The 14,561-nt window shown below is 41.4% G+C and overlaps 1 long non-coding RNA gene across 1 annotated transcript; it reads left to right on the top strand.

Annotated features, from left to right (window-relative positions):
• Positions 1-5,782: 5,782 nt before the first annotated feature.
• Positions 5,783-12,384, top strand: LOC120643774. Its single transcript, XR_005663170.1, has 2 exons — positions 5,783-9,614; positions 9,873-12,384. It is a non-coding gene; the product is annotated as an uncharacterized LOC120643774 (long non-coding RNA).
• Positions 12,385-14,561: the final 2,177 nt, after the last annotated feature.

Below are 14,561 nucleotides of genomic sequence, written 5' to 3'. Positions count from 1 at the left end.
CTTCCTTGATTTTATATGCAACCACTCATTTCAGTAAACCAACGTGGATGGGGGTCTGCCGTGGGAGAAACGTGTGTCGTGGACCGCAGCTTGGGTGGAGCAGGTGAGTGGCAGCGAGCCGCAGAGGGACAGCAGTCCATGTTTCATCGCCGTGGAGACAAGGCTCTGGAACGCCGGCTGCTTCACCATGTTCGAACGTCTCATCAATATCCAATGGCTGAGATAAAAGGGCAACGTGGCCCAATGTGTGGCCTGAGTCTCTAGTGCAGATTTCGTTACGTAGAGATAATGGATATGCTAGCGCTATTGGGCCAAATGCAATTAAAAACGGCCCAATAACCCTTTCAGGGATTCTCTAATTGCAATGGATTCTCTAATTGCAGAGCGCGTGATGTATATTCTTTCCGTAGGTGGGGGTGCCTCACGGGCCCGAGGCCCAACTCTGCCACGGTGCCAAGGTCCAGGCAGCCAAGGCGCCAGTGGGCTTTGCACCAAGTCACGGGCCGGACTAGCAGGTTTGAAAATCCAGCAGCAGCCTGCTCGTGCAAGGGTGCACGTAGCCCAACGCAGGGCTGACGACTGCCCATGCAGGAGCTTGCGTAGGTGAGCATGTTCTGACTTGTCTTTTATTTTCTAGGCTAATCTGGTCTAGCCTTTATTTATTTGATTAATCCTTCATGCTAACCCTGCCTAGCCTTTCCACTATATGATCTTGAGCTCGTGGATTTAGTTCATAGCCTTTGAGCTAGATTAATTAGTTTGTATTTGTTAATCATGGCATGCTTATTTAAAGAGAGCGTTAGTTCTTCTGTGGTGTTTAGTGTTAATCTTTTTATTGAGACTCTTTATTGGCTTTTTTATTGAACTCTGCGCCCACTTGTTTTTAAGCTTTGCTTTCACTTGTTTTGAGCTGTGCTAATTGTTGATAAATCATTGCATGCTTAGTTAAGTGAAAAGCTTTTTTGATATTTTGTAAATGGTTGCTTCCGCTTTCGGTCGCACCTTGCTCGAGTAAATTGCTTTTCACTTGCTTCCATTTTGAGTCGAGCTTTTCCTAACTATTCTTAGAGTGAGCTCGTCACGAGTTGACTTGTGTCATCTTGATGGTTAGAAGAGTGATGTGTCGGAGTGGCAATTGGAGGCCTTGTTCTCTTCTAAAGGGCTCCTATTCACTCCCCCCTCTCTGATTGTCTGTCTCGGTCCTTCAGAGCGTTAGTCAGGCCACACTGCCTGTCAAGTCACTCAGTCATCGTCGTACTCGGGTCCCCATCGGCCGGTCAAGCTACGCATGCTACAGAGCTTGGGAGACCACAGCGTGACCCGGTCGAAATGAACGTCACGGCAGGGCAGGGCACAGGAAAGCGTGTGAGATAATAAGTCCACAAATTAAACTCAAAGGTTCTGGAATGAGAAGAATATGCAAACGGGCACACATGTCAACAATGCCAGTTTGTTCTCAACAGCTCCAAATTATTCGTTTCCTATTTGTAGGTTGTAAATGCCTGAATGATGAAATTTTGAATAATGCAAATCTATAGCATCAAGTATTTAAATTTTCAAAATCATATGTAAATGAGTTTTTGTATGTGCGAAGCTCGAGGGCAGCGGACTATCGACACTAGCACGGAGGGTTTTCATCCATGACAGATGAAGGACTTACAGGTCTATAATGCGTTCTCATCATCTATACTGCTCAAACTAAGCTGCCTTTTTGCAACGAAAGAAGACCAAAGGAATAACCCCTATATGGATAATCCCTTCCATGGGGGACACCTATTTTCTTTTTCTCTACCTCAATTTTCACCCTCCACCTTTCCTCTGGTGCGGCTAGCATCTGCATGTTGGACAGTCCCTCCACGTGGAGGATGATTTGGAGCCCATCAAAGTTATGAAAATAGCTCACAAGCCCAATACTTGTGCACCGTTGATGTGATACTTCATCCGACGGTTGAGGACACTTCTAAAGGAAGTAAAAGGCACAAAGAAACCCTAGCTACCACCAGCCCCAGATCTGTTCGTCAGTTGAGTGATGGGGGAGAGTGGAACACACACAACACAACTTTTTTTTGGGCAACACAAACAACATAACTAGAGAGAAGAGAGGAAGAAGAAGGAGAAGAGGTCAGCCCAGATTTGGTGGCTGTGAACCAATCTACTTCAAGTCAGTGATTGGAGACTCAAACGTGCTTGGATTTGCGCCAAGCTTGGTGAGCTCGTTCTACTCTTGGAGTACTTCGATCTGGTCAGTTGGTTTAAGAATTGGTTGAGGAGAGCATCAGATTTGAGAAGGGTTTTGTTAGTTCGGGTGACTGTAGTTTCAGCACAGAGCAATTTGGGTAGATGATTTGTTTGGGTGGTGAAACGGTGTCAGATTGAGCTGAAAATTTGTTAGTAGTTAGGGGACACGTAGATCTACTTGCCTACCAAAATGTATGCACAGTGGACCTGCAGTTTGTGAGATACTAACCGAATACCGAAGGGGACAGAATCTGTTACTTCTCTGTTTGACATTGAGTCATACGTCTTGTTAGATAGTTGTGGTTGTTGTTGTTGATGCCAAGTTTGCATCATGGTGAATGTGTTGCTGCTGGTGTAATCCTCTAGAGGTACTAGAGGACTCCTTGTAACCATTTTTTGATTATAGTGGAAGTTTGGAGTGGACCGGTTGGTCCCATGGGTTTTACTCCTCACCATGAGGAGATTTTTCCACGTAAATCGCTATGTCTTTGTGCATGTGATTGTTATTATTCCGCTGCATATCTGTTGGTAAATGTTCTCCTCAATGTTCATCACAAGATGAGGGACTAAGTTGTGCATTATTGTTGCCTTTTATCCCAACACTACCCCTCCATCTCAGCAAGTGAATCTTCTCCGGTAGTGGCAGATATCTAGCATGTACATCTAGGGGCTCATTCTTCTTCTTCTTCTCCTCCTCCTCCTCCTCCTGCATTCATTCATGGATGAAAATTGTTGGGGGAGGCTCCTTGGAGTGCATGGTGGGGGGGGGGGGGGGGCTCCAGCCCCCTGCCTCCACGCTAGATCCACCCCTGTTCTCCAGTGAATTAGGTTTAGGGACTTTGAATGTCAAAATTATGAGTTTACAAAGAAGGCCTGGCAATGGTAAAGAATAGCTAGATAGATAAGCTGTATACACTCTGGTGAGTACACTGGCAAGGCGGCGGCGGCACCACTGTCAAACAATAATAGTGCGGAGACAATAATTCAAGAACACAAAACCAAATTACAAGATCACACGAAACAAGAATGACACTCTGACACAATGTTTCTTGACAAGGTATAGTTAAATGAAAATCAATTCATGATCCATGATTCGTTTGCGCATCCTCATAGAATGGCTATGGGTGCCGGTCGAGCGTCAAGCACGTCTGGTAGGTAAACCACTGCAAACAAAGTCCTCAATACTGGTCATCTGGACATGTGGTCGACATCGTGACAGCAGCTACGTCCTTGGCTAGCTTGACCCGAAGTCATCCGGGTACAGATGACAGAACTACTAAAAATGACAGATGACAGAGCAAACTGTTGTTGCTTTTGACTTAGGAGTATTTAATTTATTTTCTGAAGAGCAACGTATCCATATTCATCCAAAAGTGTGCCTTAAAGTTTTGGAAAAAAAATAAACCCGAAGTCATCCTCAATGTTCAATGTGACTGTTCGTGTGGCCTGGCAGATCTGGTCAGGTATGTTCTTTGGTGATTTGCACCTTGTAAATGGCCGAATTGGCTCTTCCATCTATGAAGACTTTTGTAGAGCGATAAATGTTCTTACTGCCAGAAAAATTTCATGTTTTTTTATTGTATAGTTTAGGAGATATGGATTTCTCTATATCAGATTCAGAAGTGCTGTTTTAAGTGATGTTTTACGTGACCTTAGAGGCTCAACAAAATTATTATTTGACTACCAAATTTTTAGTTTATTCTCGGAAGTTTCCAAATATATATTTATTTGGTACCTAAACTGTTGTATAAAAATAGATACGAAAAAGAGAAGCACTACTGCTCTTCTTTAATGATGGTGACGGGGCTTGATGTTTGTCGATTCTTGTTTATATTGGGGGTTTTGGTCATATGACCACTTTATATCTCTATATGAGAATACTGTTTGGAGTTCTTGTGCTGATATATGCCTGGTTTAGCAGGTGGTGTTGCTATGAGGAGTCTATGCATAGATACATTTTCGATAAAGGCAAGTGAACGTAGCTGTTGCGCTGCTACAACTTTAACATTCTATTTTTTACTGCCTCCACTTATAAAATACAGCACACATACTTATACGTGATAATGTAAAATTTTAGAAATGACTCATAATTATTGGGTGAAGTATGAAACGAGGTCGCTAATATAAATTTAGAGGTAACATTGCTTTTTACATCAGCATGGGTGGATAGGTAAATGAAATTGTCTATATGTGGTAGATTATGAATTATGGTTGGGGATAAAGGTATATTTACATATGACAAATGCTTAGCAATTTATCATATGACATGTTTTTGATTGAATAAAATCTATGGAATTCTTGGCAGTTTACTAGTGAGTGGGCTTGTTATAGTAGAGATATGTTAATCTTGGTGTATGAAAATCTCTGAGGTGTTTACACTACCTTATGTCTCCTAGTGCTATCATGTGAGGTGAACTTCAATTTCGATTCTGAGTAAGGTTTGATGTAGATTCCTACTATTCTTTGGTTTATGTGTTCAAATATATGGATTGAATCTTGGGTTGACTGGCTCTACTTAGTTATGTTTTTTCTTTATCTGATAGATATGCTTGGGACTTGGATTATGAAATTATTTTTCTATATGTTTAAAATCTTAATGGCTACACGCTATCCCGTTTCTGTTGACTAAGGTGATCTACATATATGAAAGTACGAATAATTGTCTATTGATATCTGCATCATATGATTATTTAGTCATGGTTGGTGCCGTTTATGTTGAAGAAGTACTGTTTGCATCTCTCGCATTAACTATCAGGGATTATCCTTATTTTCCATCATGGAGTACTTGGTATTTGAATTTGGAGTATATGATATCTGGCTTTGAAGATCCTGTTGCATTGCATTGCACCACATTTTATGGCATTTGGAGTTATGTCGCGAACCTATGGTTGCGACCGTATCGGTACAGCATCGTTTATTGGGCATAATGATGCAGCTTCATACCTTGTTGGGTATGAAGGCAGGAGTTCATTTGCATCCATGTGCATAAAGCATAATTGGTTTGGCATAATGTTACAGCTTCATGCCTTGATGGTATGGATACAGGAGTTCCAGTGCATTGATTTTTTATTTTTAAAAAAATGGTTGAGTGTTGGATGTGGAGTTATCTTTGTAAACACATATGCTATGCTCTTATGCTGACACACACTATGGTGTTGCTTATGGAATTTTTGAAATACCATATGAGTGCCTCTTGCATTCCTATGCTTTACTATGTGGATATTTGAGTATTGGTGGGCATAGTCACATTGAAGCTAATATAGGTGTGATGCTTCTCCATCGTGATGTGCATTTTGGTATGACTTACGAGAATATGGAGATATTGTCTATATGCTTACTTGCATTCCTCTGCACCTCAACTTGATAGAATATGTTATTCCATTTCTAGTATGCAATATGGTCTACACATCTCTACATTTACTTCTAGTTTTATGGAGACCTATATGTCATGTTTTGGATTACTTACTATCATCCTTTTTGTGATCATATATTACCCGTTATAAGTAGCTGGTAACAAAAGAATGTTATGTTGTCATGGGTATGTTCGTGGAGCTGCCTTTTCAATACTCATTATATAATCAAATGATTAAATAATCTACTGCAGTTTAAATAGCTTGTTAAAGTAGTTCACTTGCTGAGATTATTCAATCTCACCTTTGTTTCTCTCTCCCCAGGAAATCCTTTGAAGCTAGCATGAAGGGAAGTGGGTTAGTTGCACGCCATACACTTCTACGATATCTCTTAATAATGTGGTGTACCATTTTGAGTTTGATATATCTTATAGTGCTCTTTCTCATATTCGTTAAGGATGTAAAGTTATCTTGTTGGAGTTTCACGCTTTACTTATTTATATATCTATCTGTCGTTGCTTCCACGTTGTACTCGTTTCTATGGTTATGCTGTCGAAATTTTCTATTTCGGCATTTTACAGTGCAGTTGTGTAGCATCCTAGGGTTGCGTGATCCCTGGGATGTTACAGTTGGCATCAGAGCTTAGGTTTTAGATTCTCGGTAAAATAAGGCTTAATTTGACACACTTGCACATGTAGAATGGGTTTGGGTTTTGCATAATTGCATGTCATCTTTCTCTTTAATAGTATGATGAATTTCTATCTTGATACTTTACTCTTTTGGTATGGTTGGGTGGTATGGAATATGATTTTGATTTTTTTGGTAGTAGGATATACTTTTTGATATATGGCATTATTATTTTGCACTGATTGTCTTATGTGTCGTGTCTATGGTATTTTATTCTATTGGTACCTTAGTTCGGAATGCATGGTTGCCATTTATATGCTTCACTATTTTTGCTTTAGTATAATTGTTGATAGTCTCGAATTTATTGTGCGGTATAATTTTGTCATTGTTTGACAATAATGTGTTGTAATGCTTGATGATGTAGCGTTCTTTTGGGTTGAGAAGTTTTATCGACCTTGAGGTTTGAAGTACCCTAGAAATTTGTAAGACTAGAGAAAGTTTAGTTTGGCAATAGAGATGGGTTGTGTGGAGGGCCCCAACAATACTCTTTCTGCATTGCTGAATGAGGGATGCCCGAGTATTAGGGTTGCGATCTAACACTCGATATACGAAGTTAATAGTTGAGTGACGGGTGGATTGGCCCCCATGCCGTGCATTCTAACTATTTTTTTTCGGTATATGGAATGATGGATCGTTGGTGCCTTGCCCTATAGGTTGGAGTGACAATGTTTAGCCTGACCTTAGCTTGGTGTAGGGTTTTCCCCAATGGAGTAGAGGTAATTTTTTATGCCTATCAAAAGTAGAACTGAGAGAATCCATGTGGAATTTTGGGAGGTTACAAGTGTTAGATATATCGGTGTGCTTGTTGAGTTGCGCTTTTGTTGGCTTAGACCTACATGGGGCATAAGAGCTTGCTTTTTGAGGTGTCTTTGTGAGGTGGCTGGTTGGGCACGTGGCGTCTATGCAGTGTTCTTTGGTATGATTGGTTATTCCTACTATCCCAAAGGTCATATTTTGGTTCTATGTGTTTCTTGGGATATGTATTCGGAGTGGTCTGCATGATATATGAGCAATGATGGAGTTTTTGATAATTGGTTGCATTATTGTAATGCTAGTTGGGGGATGCCATTTCTTAGATTTTTTTATGATTACTTTTGGAATGATATAATTATGGGATGTTGTAGGCTTGACCCCGCATGACAAAATCTAAGGTGTGTTTGGTTTGTTCTCAAGTTGAGGTCTCTCATGTTCACTTGGCAAGCCATGATTCATTCCATGTTGTTTACTTGACCCTTGTCATGTGCATGCTTTATGGTGTTAATAATCAAGTTTGCGGGCCTGATTCGATGAGTGAGTTTTAAGAAGATTTGAGTTTTTGTTGTGAGTGTAGCCCTTCTTTCTCTTAATACTATCTTCGAGGTTCCAATAGGTCCTACATGCGGATCTAGTATTGTGGCTTGTAGTTTATTATTTTGGAGCTAGTTCATATGGCAAGTGGTTGATCCAAGTTCGTTGCTTAGTAAGAGTTATACCAAGGAGTCTAGTTAGATCATTTGTTTTGATTGGAGTTCTAGCTTGAGTCTTATCGCTCTAGGAAAGATAATTGTTGAGGAGCAATTATGTTGTTATGATATGCTCTGAGTAGTTGTGCTCGAGTTTGTTGGAGCATGTTATGAAGAAGAGTTAAGTGCCCTCCTAAAATCATGCTAGGATATGTGGGCATTTTAGCTCAAATTCTTTTTTCTTTGACAGTTTAAAGGAGGTATGGCTCGAAAGATGAATTTGATGGAAGTGTTGCTTTGAACTCAGTTATAATAGTAGGGATTTACGTTCTGTATGCATTTCTGTTTCCTACATGGGTTCTCATGCATTTTGGTCTATTAATGTAGTATTGCCCATTTGAGGCTATTGTTTGGTATGGATTATCATTCTTGGTGTTTAAGGTATTATGTCCCTATGACATTAGATCATTTTAAGAATTAGGTGGGTCGGTGCAAAGTTTTGGAGTAATCATGGAATACTTTAAAGATTTAAAGTTTCATTAGACAATTAAGTCCAAGCATGGACTCGTGTTCTTCAGTGGTGGTGCCACGTAGGGTACTCTGGATGCTTTAACAATATCTTTTCATATTCATGTTTTTAAGTGGTCGAATTCGAGGACGAATTCATTTTAAGGGGGGTAGAATGTAATGCCATTAAAACTAAAATGTCACTAATCACGTATACTTCATGAAAAATTTAGACTGATGTTATGATGTTTGGTTGTCTATGTACTAATGGATTATGCTTTTGAGCAAAATACGCTCTGTTCGTTAGAAAGTATAAAATATGTACATGTTGACCGGATATTTTAAGGAGAGGAAAAAGTTGACTTTTTAATCCGTAGTTTGTATAGAAAATCGGAGAATGTAGATGCGTAGATCTTTCTGAAAGCAATCCGTTTGAGTACTCATATGTAGTATTTAGATTTATGATCATGGAGATATGTGCATCCGAAGAATCAAGGGATGGGATGAATTTAGAAAAAAAAAGGAACGTACCCCTTCAACCTAGTTCGGCCTCCCCTTCCCCTTTGCCGACACCCCTGAAGCGCCCCCCTCCTCACGACCCCTCCCCCTAGCCAGGGTTTTTTTTACCGACCGGTCGCCTGAAACCGCCGGCCTCCGGACCGATTTGACCGGTTACCGAAAAAACCGGTCAAATTCAAATTCAAATTCAAAAGTGCCAGTTCAACCGGTTAGCCAGCCGGTTTGGTCCTTAAACCGGTCCGGTTTGAGTGGTAATCGGGTCGGTGAACAAAAAAACCGACGGACCCCAAAATATTCGTTCATTTTGTATGAAATAAATGAAAATTTTGGCCTGAGCTTTGCACATATTAATGTAAAAGACCACACCAAAGCAACAATTTATAATCATGCATACAAATACAATAGTAATAAGCCTTGTAGTCTAAGTGGTGGACCCCATTTCTTTTTTGGTTTAACTTCAAATGCCCGCAAAGTATACTAAATGAACGAATATTTGAAAAAATTGACACCATTAGATTCGTCGCAACATGAAGTATTTTTAGAATTTATTTGGGATTTTTTCATTTTTGAATTCAAATTTGAATTTTAAATTTGGGCCGGTTTGAAACCGGCGGGTACCGGAAACGGTCCGGACTGGTTTGACCGGTAACCGAGGTTTCCGTCCGGTTCTAGTCGGTAAAAAAAACCCTGCCCCCAGCACACTTTCTCCTCTCTCCATTGCTCCCTCCTCCCTCAGGTTCGCTCCATTGTAGCCTCAATCAAGAAAGCGGAGCATCAAAACGGATTGAGAAGGAAGAGAGGATCGAGGGGATAGGCGAGATTAGTGTTTTCCCCAATCTTCCCTTACGGATTCTCATGGAGAACCCCATGGGTAACTACGGAATCCGACTTTATACCCTTTAATTAAGTATTTTGGAGGATTTGGCTGTGGGAGATTAGAGGATTAGGTGTTGGGTTTGATTCCTACCACGTTTTCTAGTTGCTGTTTCGTAGCAGATTCGGCAGTTCGTCTAGGGCGCGAGATTTGGCTATGTTATGTGCCGAATTGATATGTGCAATAGTTTATAAAGTTGTAGAGAATTTCTAAAGCTCTCCAGATTGTATTTAATTGCAATTTTTGGTGGATTAGAACTCGAGATATGGCTGAATCAATGTGACTGTTCATGTGGCCTGGCAGATCTGGTCAGGTATGTTCATTGGTGATTTTCACCTTGTAAATGGCCGAATTGGCTCTTCCATCTATGAAGACTTTTGTAGAGGGATAAAAGTTCTTACTGCCAGCAAAATTTCATGTTTTTTATTGTATAGTTTAGGAGATATGGATTTCTCTATATTGGTGCATGGGCTGTTAGGCAGATTCAGAAGTGCTGTTTTATGTGATGTTTTACGTGACCTTAGAGGCTCAACAAAATTATTATTTGACAACCAAATTTTTAGTTTATTCTCTGAAGTTGCCAAATATGTATTTATTTGGTACCTAGCCTGTTGTATAAAAATAGATACAAAAAAGAGAAGCACTACTGCTCTTCTTTAATGATGGTGACAGGGCTTGATGTTTGTCGATTCTTGTTTATATTGGGGGTTTTGGTCATATGACCACTTTATATCTCTATATGAGAATACTGTTTGGAGTTCTTGTGCTGATATATGACTGGTTTAGCAGGTGGTGTTGCTATAAGGAGTCTATGCATAGATACATTGTCGATAAAGTCAAGTGAACGTAGCTGTTGCGTTGCTACAACTTTAACATTCTATTTTTTACTGCCTCCACTTATAAAATACAGCACACATACTTATACGTGATAATGTAAAATTTTAGAAATGACTCATATTTATTTGGTGAAGTTTGAAACGAGGTCGCTAATATAAATTTAGAGGTAACATTGCTTTTTACATCAGCATGGGTGGATAGATAAATGAAATGGTCTATATGTGGTAGATTATGAATTATGGTTGGGGATAAAGGTATATTTACATATGACAAATGCTTAGCAATTTATCATATGACATGTTTTTCATTGAATAAAATCTATGGAATTCTTGGCAGTTTACTAGTGAGTGGGCTTGTTATAGTAGTGATATGTTAATCTTGGTGTATGAAAATCTCTGAGGTGTTTACACTACCTTATGTCTCCTAGTGCTATCATGTGAGGTGAACTTCAATTTCGATTCTGAGTAAGGTTTGATGTAGATTCCTACTATTCTTTGGTTTATGTCTTCAAATATATGGATTGAATCTTGGGTTGATTGCCTCTACTTAGTTATGTTTTTTCTTTATCTGATAGATATGCTTGGGACTTGGATTATGGAATTATTTTTCTGTATGTTTAAAATCTTAGTGGCTACACGCTATCCCGTTTCTGTTGACTAAGGTGATCTACATATATGAAAGTACGAATAATTGTCTATTGATATCTGCATCATATGATTATTTAGTCATGGTTGGTGCTGTTTATGTTGAAGAAGTATTGTTTGCATCTCTCGCATTAACTATCAGGGATTATCCTTATTTTCCATCATGGAGTACTTGGTATTTGAATTTGGAGTATATGATATCTGGCTTTGAAGATCCTGTTGCATTGCATTGCATTGCACCACATTTTATGGCATTTGGAGTTATGTTACGAACCTATGATTGCGACCGTACCGGTACAACATCGTTTATTGGGCATAACGATGCAGCTTCATACCTTGTTGGGTATGAAGGCAGGAGTTCATATGCATCCATGTGCATAAAGCATCATTGGTTTGGCATAATATTACAGCTTCATGGCTTGATGGTATGGATACAGGAGTTCCAGTGCATTGATTTGTTATTTTTTAAAAAATGGTTGATTGTTGGATGTGGAGTTATCTTTGTAAACACATATGCTATGCTCTTATGCTGACACACACTATGGTGTTGCTTATGGAATTTTTGAAATGCCATATGAGTGCCTCTTGCATTCCCCTGCTTTACTATGTGGATATTTGAGTATTGGTGGGTATAGTCACATTGAAGCTAATATAGTTGTGATGCTTCTCCATCGTGATGTGCATTTTGGTATGACTTACGAGAATATGGAGATATTATCTACATTCCTATGCACCTCAACTTGATAGAATATGTTATTCCATTTCTAGTATGCTATATGGTCTACACGTCTCTACATTTACTTCTAGTTTTATGGAGACCTATATGTCATGTTTTGGATTACTTACTATCATCCTTTTTGGGATCTTATATTACCCGTTATAAGTAGCTGGTAACAAAAGAATGTTATGTTGTCATGGGTATGTTCTGGATATACCAAGTACATTCGTGGAGCTGCCTCTTCAATACTCGTTATATTATCAAATGATTAAATAATCTACTGCAGTTTAAATAGCTTGTTAAAGTAGTTCACTTGCTGAGATTATTCAATCTCACCCTTATTTATCTCTCCCCAGGAAATCCTTTGAAGCTAGCATGAAGGGAAGTGGGTTAGTTGCACGCCATACACTTCTATGAGATCTCTTAATAATGTGGTGTACCATTTTTGAGTTTGATATATCTTATAGTGCTCTTTCTCATATTCATTAAGGATGTAAAGTTATCTTGTTGGAGTATCACGCTTTACTTATTTATATATCTATCTGTCATTGCTTCCGCGTTGTACTCATTTCTACGGTTAAGTAGTCGAAATTTTCTATTTCGGCATTTTACAGTGCAGTTGTGTAGCATCCTAGGGTTACGTGATCCCTGTGGTGTTACACACGCAGTGACGCCCACTGTGAATCCCGCCCTGCCAACGCTGCCTTAAACTGCGACCTCACCCCCGTCGCCGTCGCTACATCCCGCCACGCCGTCACCCTCACCCTTGCTGTCGCCATCTCCTGCGCAGCCGTCTACACAGCCGTTGCCACCTGCTGCGAAATCTCCAAATTTCAGGGCTCCCTCCCCCCTCCTACAAATCTCCGGGATCCTCCCCCTCCTCGAAATCACGAGGAAGGCCGTGGCCGTGGTCACCATTGCCACTGCCCGAGCTCCAGGTGAGCGCCCTCCTCCGGTCAGTGTTTTGGCCAATCGAGCACAAAAATGGATTCAGTCAGATCCTAGGGATTGCCATGATCGGAGGACGGCAATTCTGCGGCCTTGGAGGACTTACATCAGCAAAGTTACGAAGAATATTCCGCCGCCTCTTTTGAACAAGCCGCCTCATCGCCATTGAGTTGACCCTGTCCTCGTCGACGTGCCTCCTCAGCTGCCTTCGTCTGAGGCATGTGGCCCCCGGTGAAGCCATCACCAAACCTTGGACCCTCTCTCGGCCGTCAAGCCGGCGAAGCGAGGGGTGGTGCTCCTGATGCGCCGACTCGGTGAGGTTGGCACGCCTCTGCCCTTGGCAGCTTCGGCGGAGCAAGCGGTGGAGAATTTCTTTCGCGAACCTCCGCCGCACCACATGGGCGCATTGCAGGACATATTTCCGATGTTGAAGAACAAGAGCAAGAGCTCTCCCTCCGTGGGATGGAGCGTTGACTGAGGGCTATGCTTAAAGCCAGTCGTTTAGGTTGTACGAGATGTGAGTAGTTCATATTGGAGTTTATCTTTCGGGTTGTGTTCAGCTGGTTTGCCGGCTTATATCCATCTGGAGTCCGTTCCATTTGGGTTGTAACCGAACACTGTACTAATTTCTTCTTCATCTTAATACAATGATACGCTGCGCGCATATTGGAGAAAAAAAACTGGTGATATACACTTCCCGTCACAGGATGCTCTGCAATTGTCTTAAAAGCAATTTAAATAATCCCAAATCCCAATCACCTCAGAAATGCACAGGAATTACAGAATACTACATCCAAATCAAAAGGAACCTGAAAATTGCTATACACAACATGCAAACTACAAATGAAGTTAAGAACACGCTGCAAAAATAGTAAGAACATCACAGCTTCCATGAACACCTTGCAAAATCCTAGGGATGGATCAGAACCATCAAGAATCCCCAGACTCATCCAAGAACACAATCAACAATCTCATCAGCTGAATTGCCTCCGCCTCTATCATCTCCGGGACCGTGTAGCCGTATCCATTATCCATGAGTGAGCCACCGGTGACGTCGAACGCGTCCCTCTCGTCGAGGTAGTAGTTCATCCTGAACGTGGCGTGCACGCCGATGACGGCTGCGGCGATGACGAGAGAGACGAGGAGGTTGAGCCTGGCGAGGGTGAGCGCGACGACGGCGAGCACCGTGGAGGCCGAGAGCACGGCCAGCACGACGAGGGCGCCGCCTCCCCGCTGCCCACTGCCCTGTCCGCCACCGCGGCCTCGACACCCTCCGGCTTGGCTGGCGGGGGCAGGGGAGAGGTGGGGACAGCGCCATAGCGCATCCACGACGTGGTGGAGGAGGACATGGAGCGTGACCGGGGTGGGGCGAGGGCGAGCCCTAGCCGGCGGGGGCGGTGCTGGATCGGGCCTCGGGCGGTGGGATTCGGGTCGGTGACGTCGGCCGGTGAGGAGGAGGGCGACAGGAACCTAACAAGATGAATATGATCATCTTTTCTTTAAAACAAATATTCATCTTCCTGTAATACTAAAATCATACCTCCTAACTATACTATTCAAAATATTATTTCTATAATTTTGAATTTACTATAATACCCTTAATTGAAAAAAATAAATACAGAAGCAGAATTATCATGAATTTCTAATCCTTTTAACTTTGGATGCGCTAAGAGGCGTTGGGAGGCATTACGGCACATATGGGCCCACCCACCATAGACACATCTAACGCCTCCCGATGCCTCCTTATTGACGCCTCCCAACGCCTACCCTCAATTGGGCTCATAAATCATAGACACA

The sequence above is a fragment of the Panicum virgatum genome, chromosome 8K, assembly GCF_016808335.1.
Source record: "Panicum virgatum strain AP13 chromosome 8K, P.virgatum_v5, whole genome shotgun sequence".
Lineage (NCBI taxonomy): Eukaryota > Viridiplantae > Streptophyta > Magnoliopsida > Poales > Poaceae > Panicum > Panicum virgatum.
Note: the sequence above shows the minus strand (reverse complement) of the source record. Positions and strands in the feature narration are given on the sequence as shown.